We start from the raw sequence: 9,252 nt of genomic DNA, 5'->3' as shown, positions 1-9,252 counted from the left end.
TTCTCGATACCTTCCCGAGCACAAAAATCTTTGAAGGCATTCGAGGTATACTCACCTCCATTATCAAATCTCAGTATCTTGATCTTCCTCCCTATTGGGCTCTCCACCAGAGCCTTAAACTCTTTGAACCTAATGAAAACTTCATCTTTATTCTTCATAAAATAGATCTGTGTCTTCCTATAGAAATCATCAATGAAGGTAACATAATATTATGAATACTAAGAAGGGGGGGTTAATTAGTATGCCAATAATTCTCTCAGTTAAACACTTTACAAGACTGACAGTAAACCGGTAAAACAATTTAGCAGACAAAGTGGTTAGCACACATGCAAACCAAATAGCAAATAATGCATTCACCCATAGAAGCACAAACACCATAACACATGAGATTTTGACGTGGAAACCCAAATGGGAAAAACCATGGTGAGATGGAGTAACTGTCTACAGAATAGGAACCAGACCGGTTAAGGTCAGACCAGTTAAGGTCTTACAATGTTCTTTACCAGAACAAATCCTGTTAGGAATCTCAATCTCTGTTAGGAGATAAGTCCAATTAAATACTACCTTGCTAGAGGATTTTAGATCCATAGATGTGAACCACCTTGTTAGAGGATTTACAAAAGGCTTTTGGGCCTACCCAGTTAAGGGCTACAGACTTGTCAAAGATGTGAGTAATCAACAAGTGTTTGATCTAGCTAGTAGCACAGACTGTTTGGTTAGATCCTTGGTAGCTCGTTCCTAATGCACTCCAGCATTACTCCAGTCTTCTACACATTCATATTCTCTCCAACTCCTCAATCCCCTTAAACCCTAGAAACAACATAAACTTTCGCTATATCCACATCAACAACCTAAAACCCTAGACATGATGTCCTTATAAAGGAATCTAATTTCATGTCGGTCCAATAGGATTACATTACAATTTCCTAGGTTCAATGAACCTATACATACTTGGTAACACGACACAAAAAGCATCGTTAAAGTGTTGGCACCGTCAAACAATCGGTGGATGGTAACTCATCACAAAATGTCGATTGGTAACTCATCACAGAGTATTACCGGTTCATACAAAAATGAAGACTGGTAAAAATGTGTTATGTCGCTTTAATCCCTCATACCACTTGGTATCCACGAACCGCTTGGGGTCAACATGCCGCTTAAGACCGGGAAACACATTTTGCAAAACACCAATAGTCTAAAGACTAAATACAACATACTAGTTGGAACAAATATTGGTTGTGCTCAAACTCATACATATAAAGGAGATCTCAATGCAAGTGTGTGTCCATCAATGACAATCACAACATAAACATCAAAAATGCCAACAATCTCCCCCTTTGGCATTGATGGCAACACTTAGGAAAATAAAATTTTGACATCTAAGTGTTTTACAACAAAATCATGCCATTAGCAAAATTGCTCCCCCTAAGCATATACACTATCCCTTTAACAATACAATGTATAATACTTTTGCATATAGAGCATAAACATTGAAATATTCTGAGCATATATCAAAATTTTGATTACCAGATACTTCTCCCAAATAGAATTCTTCTCCCCCTTTGCCAACAATGACAAAGTACAACCCTGATTCCATTTGATATTAAAATAATAAAAGTTTATGACAATAAGGAATGATACATGTCAAAAACATATTTAAAGTCCTGCAAGAATTGTTTCATTGACAAAGACCGGGACTCAAGTAGGGAGGTGGCTACTTCTTTTTCTGTCTACATTTGGGAGACCTGTTCTTCCATGGCATCAATTGTGCTCATCTCCTATGTAACGGTCAAGGCATCTAGGTTCAGATAGCACTTCTGAAGAATTTGCAATTGTGGGAGTAGAACTAGTTGTAGCTCCTGCAAATCTCTAGACCGGGTGCTGATCTCTTGCTCCATTTTTGTTGACTGGATGTGAAACCGGTGAACAGTTTTCCCATAAGTTGTAAAGGAGTCATAAGGTGGCTTGAATGTACTCATGTAGGACTGCAAGTCCATTTGAAGCTTTTGCTTCTGAGCTAGCACATCATCATAGAATAGATGGGGTTGGCAGATCTTGTTGAGTAGCAGATTCCCCTCATCCAGAGTGTCCCTTATATCCTTTTGTTCTTTCTTTAGTTCAGATCGGAGCTCATTCAACTTCTTCACCAGAGCTATATTAAGAGCTTTTTGATGCTCCTTTTTGACATTTGCCTCTGCTGCCTCTTCTAGGCTTTGCACCTGATCATCCACTACTGTACATAGGAGATTAAGTTTAGCTAGTGATGAATCGATGTTGGGAAGATTTGTACCAGGTATCAAACTAGTAAGAGTGTCCATAGCCGCTTCAATTACATCCTACTCCTTCTTCCTTTAAATAATTTCAAGGTGCTCTTGAGCAACCTTGATGCTTTGCATTAGCTCCGTTTCACTTGCAGACTAGAGATCGATAGGACTGGTGAGATCAGCCGGTTTGGCTTGACTCTCGGTTGCCTTCGGAGTTTCCATCTGGGTGCTCTTCTCCGCTTCTCCTATCTTGTCTTCTTCTGCTTTCTTCTTCTCCACTTCTCTCCTCTTCTCTGCTTCCTTGTCCTCCTCAACCTTTTGCTTTCATGCTTCCTTCTTCTTCTCCTATTCCTTATCTTCCTCTTCCTTCTTCTTCCTCTCTGCTTCCTTCTTTTTCTCATGTTCCTTATCTTCCTCTTCCTTCTTTTTCCTCTCTGCTTCCTTCTTCGTCTCCTATTCCTTATCTTCATCTTCCTTCTTCTTCTTTTCTTCTTCTTGCTTCTTTTTCTCTTCTTCATCCTTCTTCTTCTTCTCCTCTTCATCTTTCTTCTTTTTCTCTTCTTCATCCTTCTTGTTCTTCTCCTCTTCATCTTTTTTCCTCTTCTCCTCTTCATCATTTTTCTTCTTCTCTTCTACTTCCTTTTTCCACTTCTCTTCTTCATCCTTTTTCCTCTACTCGGCCTCTTCCTTTGCAGCTTTCTATCTTTCCTTGGCTTGCTTATCAACTTGTTTAGCTTGTTTCTCCTGTCATGTTGCCTCAGATGGTGTTTCCTGAGTAACATCCTCTACGTCTAGAGCATCGACATCAATGGTGTTGATCAGTTCAATAACCAAATTTCCTTCATCATCAAATACTTCATCCGGTTTGGATATAGTCGGTTCTTTTTCAGCTTGTCGGTTGGCTAGACGCGCTTTGTGAAACTTGACAGCAGATGTCATATAGTGATGAGTGTCTTTTTTGACATCATCAACTCTACCTTCTAACAGCCAAAGTCTTCTTCTTCTAGTGAAGAAGAGTCCTTTATTTTGGTCAATAACATCAAATAATTCAAAATTTGACAGTTTGGGAAAGTATTGTGCAAAAACTTTCTCCCTAATTTCCTGTTCCTTTTCTATGGCAATGCGCCATCTATTATCTAATGACATATATAAAGAATCTGGTGTCTGAGATTTAATCTCAGAGGGCGACCGGTCATTAACACATAAATACTGAATTATTTCCTTTTCAACCGCTTCCTTTTCATCATCATTAAAGTCGTCAAAACACTCAATTAAGTCATGTAGCACTTTTCTCCTAATATTCTTTATTGTTCTTTGACAATGTGTCAAAGGTTTATAGGAAGAGATATCTATATTTACCAGTGCGCATAATGTCGGTTCATTCTTTGTCTTTCTCTTTGCTTGACGTGTTTTCTTTGGCTTTTCCTCAGACATAGTTTCTTCTGAGTCTGGAGAGGTATTCCTTGTCTTCCTCTTTCTCTCGAACACTTTAGTCGGTGCCGCTTTCGATTTCTTCTTGGCTGGTGATAGCTTGGTCACTTTTGGAGTTACAGTAGTAACCGGTGCTGATGCTGCAGGCACTATCTTTTCCTTCTTCATTGCAAGTTCTTTTCCTTTCTTTGTAGAGGGTTCCTTGACCAGTGTAACCCTTTCCAGATAGGTTTCGGTCCTCTTTGCCTTAGAATCAAGAGGTGAGGCAATAAGGGTAGAGGCATACCCTTCTAGCATATCGTACATCACCTCATAGCCCATTGGCTCCACTTCTTCCTATCTAGGCTCAACAGCCTCCATTATGCATTGATCCACCTTGATGGTGAAACAGATATCGTCCTCATATTTCTTGACGATGTCACCAAATATTCTCATTCTTTGGCTCATTTTCCGTTTGAACTCATCAAAATACTTGTTCAGAACATTAGGGTAACTGGTTCCAATTGCTTCGATGCTTTCCTTGATTTGCTTGGTCACCGGTTGGTCAGCAGACCACTGGACATCTCCTACTCCTAGAAAGTAGCCTTGGAAATAGAAGAACAACCCAACCAATAGTTGCCCAAACTTGAACCTTAGTGCATTATCCTATTTGATCGACTTCAGATTCAACGGGAATTGTCTCTGCATACCGGTGCACAGATCAAATGATGCATCCTCCTTTATCATCCGGTAAGCGGCATTTACCACTGCAATAGATACAGAGTTAATTCTACTCACTGAGAATGTTTGGTATCCAATCACCATATATGCATACTTCACCAGATCATCCTTGATAGAATTAACTGTCATGCCTCATGAGTCACTCACTGAACCAGTGAGCTTGGACATTTCAGTTTTGCTTACTATCCTTAGGGCTGGCACTTCCCCTGTGTTGTAGAATCTGGTGACTTCATGAATTGCTTGCGGCATGATATCATGTGTTCTCTCCAGGTACATCTTGTCACCATGGACTCTGCTCAGAATGATCCTTATATGATCCTCTGTGAAATCCTCCAGGAAGTAAACAACATTGTGGAGCTTCTTCTTCTCCAAAATATTATACTCTGGTTTGATCTTCTTATCCTCTCCACAAAATAAACCTAATTGGGAGTGGATGGCTAGAAACCCTAGGTCTTCAATCTTGCAATCTATGTAATCATAAATTCCCTCTTCTACTATCACACCAGCCGAAACTTGTGATAGGGCATTATACTTAGACTTTCGTTGAATAAAACTTGCAAACTCAACAAATGCACTAGAACTGGTATGGGATGTGGAAGCCATGACAGAAATTTTAAGAACTCGAGAAATACCTTTTGAAACAAGTGGATTTAGGGCTCACAGAATCTCCTTCAATTCACACTCCGTCGGTTGGTGAATCACCGCTTTGTGTTCTCCACTTGACCGTTTGCAATTTGAATTTGAATCTCCTCCGCGGTTTCTCAATTTCTCAAAATCTCTGCTCAAATTGCCTTTTCGTCGCTCTGCTCTTTGAAAAACTTTTCTTTGCTTGAAAATTGATAGTGAGAAATGATTTGAAAAATCCTTTTAAACATATTTCTCACCTGCCGTAATTAATGCTCCTCAATTAGGGCATAAACCCTAATTTGCCTTTTTTTACCGTTTTCGGTCTTCTGCCAGACGATAGGTATCACATACCGGTTAAGGTCTTTTACCGGTGTAAATCGGGGGTTCGAAACATTTCGCCGTTTGCTCCCCCTAAGCTTTTCTGAAGCTTAGTTTGTCGATTCCATGATTTCCACACTAGGTGCAGAAACTGGTTCCTCTTGTAACACCGTTGGTTTCTTCTTCCAGGTTTTGTTTATTTCCACTTGAATAGTGTCAACATCAATGTTTCCTTCCGGAGTGACGAGTATATCATCAGATATGTCCTTTCTTGATCTACAGAATCTGGCAATGTGACCTGGTTTGTTGCAGTGATAGCAAACCAATCCAGGTGCTCTCCAAGGTCCATTGTTCATGTTTCCATTCTTCCTTCTGCATGTTGCACCAGTGTGACCATGACCATGACATACCATATAGTTTTCTCTCCATCCGGTTGCCGCTTGATAGCCACCGCTTCTTTGTAGATGATTGAAGGCATTAAACCAGTTGTGATTATGGTTCACAAAAGGTTCAGGACCAACTCCTTGGGTCCTCTAAGGATATCTTGCAGTGTTATTCATAACAGATCTGCATTCAGATGCTCTATGCCCATACTTGTTGCATGCATAATAGTTACCATCAAATCTATAGGATCTAGGCTAATCATTTAGGAAATAAGGAAAATTATTGTAAGCCTTACTCCTACACACATTTGCAGTATGTCCTTCTTTAAGACAGTTAAAGAAAATAGGTTTAAACTTTTTCTTACCTTTATCCTTTGATGTCGGTTGTTTCTTTGATGTTCCAGCATTTGTACCAGAGGTCTCACCTTCCTCATGATCGAAATAACCAAGTCCATTAGTATTCTTGACCGGTTTGGCAGATTCAAGCTTTTGCTCTAGCTTGACAGTGCTCTTGTTGAACTTAGCAAGTATTTCCTTTGACTCATAGAGTTCTTTGGAAATAGCAGCATTTGTTTCCAACAGGTTTTCATTCTCAGAGATGGCAATGTTCAATTCTCCTTGCATGTCTTCCTTTTCCACTTTGCATGCATGAAGTTGAGCAGTTAGGGCACTGATCTCTTATTTCAGCTTGGAGATCTCATTATCTCTTTCTTTCACCAGATCTTTAGCTTTTCTCCGGTTCTCAAGCTCTTGACACATCCGGATAGTCAGTCCTTCCAACTCTTTTCTCAGGTTGGAGTTTGATTCATTCAACTTATTTACTTCTGCAATTAATGCTTCCATGTCTGCTTCATCTGAAGAACTATTTTCAGATAGATCCATTAGCTTTTCAGCATGTTCTCTCTTTTTTGCTTGAGATGCCTTGTATTTGACCTTAAGATCATCATAGGCTTGCTCAGACTGAGTGAGCCGATGTGTAAGTTCCCTTATAGAGTATTCCCCCATATCTCTTTCCAAGTGGTTAAACTTCTAGAAAGGTTGGCTTTGATACCAATTGATGAATACTAAGAGGGGGGGGTGAATTAGTATGCCAACAATTCTCTCAGTTAAAAACTTTACAAGACTAACAGTAAACCGGTAAAACAGTTTAGCAGACAAACCAATTAGCACACATGCAAACCAAATAGCAAATAGTGCATTCACCCACAAAAGCACAAACACCATAACACATGAGATTTTTCCGTGGAAACCCAAATGGGAAAAACCATGGTGAGATGGAACTCACAAGTAACTATCTACGAAATAGGAACCAAACCGGTTAAGGTCAAACCGGTTAAGGTCTTACAATGTTCTTTACTAGAATAGATCCTGTTAGGAATCTCAATCTCTGTTAGGAGATAAGTCTGATTAAAGACTACCTTGCTAGAGGATTTTAGATCCACATATGTGAACCACCTTGTTAGAGGATTTACAAAAGGTTTTGGGCCTACCCGGTTAAGGGCTATAGACTTGTCAAAGATGTGAGTAATCAACAAGTGTTTGATCTAGCTAGTAGCACAGACTGCTTGGTTAGATCCTTGGTAGCTCGTTCCTAATGCACTCTAGCATTACTTCAATCTTCTACACATTCATATTCTCTCCAACTCCTCAATCACCTTAAACCCTAGCAACAACATAAACTTTCGCTATATCCACATCAACAACCTAAAACCCTAGACATGATGTCCTTATAAAGGAATCTGATTTCATGTTGGTCCAATAGGATTATATTACAATTTCCTAGGTTCAATGAACCTAGACATACTTGGTAACATGACACAAAAAGCATCCTTAAAGTATCAGCACCATCAAACAATCGGTGGATGGTAACTCATCACAGAGTATTACCGGTTCATACAAAAATGAAGACTGGTAAAAATGTGTTATGTCGCTTTAATCCCTCGTACCACTTGGTATCCATGAACCGCTTGGGGTCAACATGTCGCTTCAGACCGGGAAACACATTATGCAAAACACCAATAGTCTAAAGACTATAATACAGCATACCTGTTGGAACAAATATTGGTTGTGCTCAAACTCATACATATAAAGGAGATCTCAATGCAAGTGTGTGTCCATCAATGACAATCACAACATAAACATCAAAAATGCCAACATAATACTCATACCCATTCAAGGATGTTTTTGACATGGGCCCACATACATTCGAGTGTATGCGATCCAAAATTCCTTTGAATCTAGTGTCGCTACTTGAAAAATTGGTTTTGGCATATTTCCCAAGAGCACAACCCTTGCACACCTCATGCTTTTTGACTTTCATCTCAGGCAACCTAGTCACTATTTCCTTGAGCACATTATGGTGAAGATGAGCCATCCTCCTATGCCACAATTCTCCAATCCTTCTACAACTACTCACCAACACATGTGTTGGCTCAAACTGTAACCAAAACAAATTGCCATGATTGACTCCAATCACTTTTGCTACTTTGGAGTCCTTGGGATGGATATAGATTTTTCCCTCTTCAAAGTCACAATCTAACCCTTGTCCTCCAACGTAGAAACAAAGATTAAATTATTTTTCATACCAAGGACATACAACACACCCTCCACCAATAGAGGTTTGCCAGACTCCCTTTGAAACTTGACCGTGCTTACACGATTTGCTTGGCACTTGACATTGTCTCCAAGCTCAATATATAAGTCCAACTTCTTCTCTTCCAACTTGGTGAAATATTCTATGACTCCTGTCATGTGGCAAGAAGCCCCACTATCAATATACCATACACTCTTGGCAATTCAACTTGAGAGACATGCAATGAGTGAAAAATCATTCTCAAACCGTGTTGCAAACTTGTCAACCTCTGTTGTAGCAGCAACTTGCTTCTTCTCTTGCCCTTGTTTTTATTATTCGGGCATTGACTAGTGTGGTGACCCATCTGATAGCAGGCAAAACACTTTATCTTGCTCAAATCATTCTTCTTCCCAGCCTTGGAAGAAGACCCTTCAATTTGCCCTTTATTAAATTTTTGCTTACCCTTACTTGCAACAGCAAGATTTTCTTTTTCTTCAACCTTCTTTGTCTGGCCTCCCCGATGAAAATTTTCATGGATCTATTCCTTGACAAAATCATCCCAAAGCCTTGCCCAATCGGGTAGGCAATCTCTGCCAACAACACACTTGACAAATACTTCCCAATTTTTTGAGAAACCATTTAGGGCTATCTACACAAGCTCATCATTAGCAATTGTCTCTCCAACATCAGCCAACTCATCTTTGACCTAGGTCATTATCGACAAGTAAGAGGTCACACTCTTATCCTTAGACATCTTGGTGATATGCAACTTGTCCTTGAGCATCATCTTACGACTCTGATAGTCGCTTTGATAAAGTTTTGTGAGCGTATCCCACATTTCCTTGGTGATGTCTTTTCCAGATAGATGAGGAATCAAATGATCTTTTATCCCATCAAAAATAATCCTCTGAGCCTTGGCCTCCTTGATTTCATACAA

This window comes from Cryptomeria japonica, chromosome 11, assembly GCF_030272615.1.
Source record: "Cryptomeria japonica chromosome 11, Sugi_1.0, whole genome shotgun sequence".
NCBI lineage: Eukaryota > Viridiplantae > Streptophyta > Pinopsida > Cupressales > Cupressaceae > Cryptomeria > Cryptomeria japonica.
Note: the sequence above shows the minus strand (reverse complement) of the source record.